Source organism: Eimeria acervulina, genomic scaffold (assembly GCF_000499425.1).
Source record: "Eimeria acervulina Houghton genomic scaffold, Eah_scaff354, whole genome shotgun sequence".
NCBI lineage: Eukaryota > Apicomplexa > Conoidasida > Eucoccidiorida > Eimeriidae > Eimeria > Eimeria acervulina.
The window spans coordinates 1-2235 of record NW_013549862.1 but is presented as its reverse complement, the minus strand read 5'-3'; positions in this window follow the sequence as shown (position 1 = coordinate 2235).

The window sequence follows — 2235 nt, the reverse complement described above, 5'->3', positions numbered from 1 at the left end:
AGGTTTGCTGTTGCTGCTGCTGCTGCTGCTGCTGCTGCTGCTGTGGCTGCTCCCGAGCCGCCGCCGCCTGCGGTGAAATCCCAGCAGCAGCAGCAGCAGCAGCAGGAGACTAAGGGTTCACACCCAGGACAACACCTCCTCCCTTGACAGCAGCAGCAACAAATAGAAGCATAATAAAATTTTATTATTTCTTCTGCAGCACTACTACATCAACAACAGCTCACGTGCTGCCGCCGCCGCCGCCGCAACAGCAGCAGCAGCAGCAGCAGCAGCAGGGCTCAAGCTCTCCCAGTGCCTTGGATGCTGACTACCCCCACCGCAGCAGCAGCAGCAGCAGCAGCAGAAAGGAAGGTTTAAAGAGCCCTCAAAGAAGCAACAGCAACAGCAGCAGACACCAATTCCCAATCATCTCTTCTCCCGCTGCTGCAGCTGCAGCTGCTGCTGCTGCTGCTGCTCCCGTTGCTGCTGCTGCTGCTCGAGCGAGATCGCCTGCGCTTGATTTCAATGACTAGAAGGGGACAGAGCCGCTGAAGCTTCTTCTCTTTGGCGTTATTCGTAAGCAACTCAGCAATAGCAGCAGCAGCCGCAGCAACTGCAGCAGCAACTGCAGCAACAACTACAGCAGCTACTGCAGCAGCAACTACAGCAACACCTTTAACTGCAGCAGCAGCAGAAGAAGCAGCAATGAACCGCTGATGCGGCAGTTGCTGCGAAGGAGACTTGAAGCGCAGCTTAAAGCCTCAGCTGGCTTCCGCTTTTGTTTCGCTGCTGCTGCTCCTGCTGCTATTGCTGCTGCTGCTGCTGCTGCTGCTGCTGTATCTGCGGGTCTCTCTGAGAGACTCTGTTGAAGTGTCTGTGCTGCTGCTGCTGTTCCTCAGCCGCGGCCTCTCTGCTGCTGCAGCGACGATGGCAGCGCCAGCGGTAAGCAGCAGCAGCAGCAGCAGGAGCAGCAGCAATGTTTGCTGCTGTCTCCGTCGTTGTGTATATATGTCTCTCTGTCTGTTCGTTTGTCTCTGTTTGTATTTGTATGTTTCTCTTTCTTTTATATTTGTTTATTTGTTTGTTTATTTATTTGTTTATTTATTTATTTATTTGTTTCTTCGCTTTGTTTATTTTTATTTTATTTATCGTCTCGCCTTCTTTATTTATTTTTCTGTTTGTTTATTTGTATATTTTATTTGTTTATTTTTCGCCTTTGTTTGTTTGTCTTCTCGCTTTATTTATTTGTTTTTGTTTGTTTATTTGTTTTTGTTTGTTTTATTTGTTTTTGTTTATTTGTCTGTCTCTATTTATTTATTTATTTATTTATTTATTTGTTTTTGTTTGTTTTTTGTTTATTATTCTTCTTTTATTCGTTTGCTTATTTGTCTGTTTGTTTTTATTTGTTTGTCTCTCTCTCTGTTCATCGTCTGCTGCCGCTGCTATTGCCGCTATTATTGCTGCTGCTACTGTTGCTGCTGCTACTGTTTCTGCTGCTGCTACTACTACTATTGCTGCTGTTATTGCTGCTGTTATTGCTGCTTCTATTGCTGCTGCTGCTATTGCTGCTGTTGCTATTGCTCCTGTTGATATTGCTGCTGCTGCTATTGCTGCTATTGCTGCTATTGCTATTGCTCCTGTTGATATTGCTGCTGCTGCTGCTGCTGCTGCTGCTGCTGCTGCTGCTGCAGGGGAAGGAGCAGCACGACTATTTGTTTAAGTTTATTATAATTGGAGACGCAGGGGCAGGGAAGTCATGTTTGCTGCACCAGTTTGTTGAGAACAAGTGTACGTACACCTCAGCTCAGCCACACAATATATATAAATATAAATATTTATAATATATATTTAATATATATATATATGTATAAACTTATATATATATAAATATATATATAAGTCCGGAAGAGCGCCAGCCACACAATATATATAAATATAAGCATATATATTATACATATCTAATATATATATATATATATACTCATATTATATATATATATAAATATATAAATATATTAATATATATATATATATTTTGTTTGTCTCAGTCCGGAAGAGCGCCAGCCACACAATAGGCGTTGAATTTGCGTCTAAAGTTCTGCAAATCGGCGAAGACAAAATCAAACTACAGATTTGGGACACAGCCGGACAAGAGAGATATCGCGCTGTCACGAGGAGCTACTATCGAGGAGCAGCAGGGGCTCTGCTTGTTTATGATGTATCCAAGTATATATATAAATATATATATATATATAT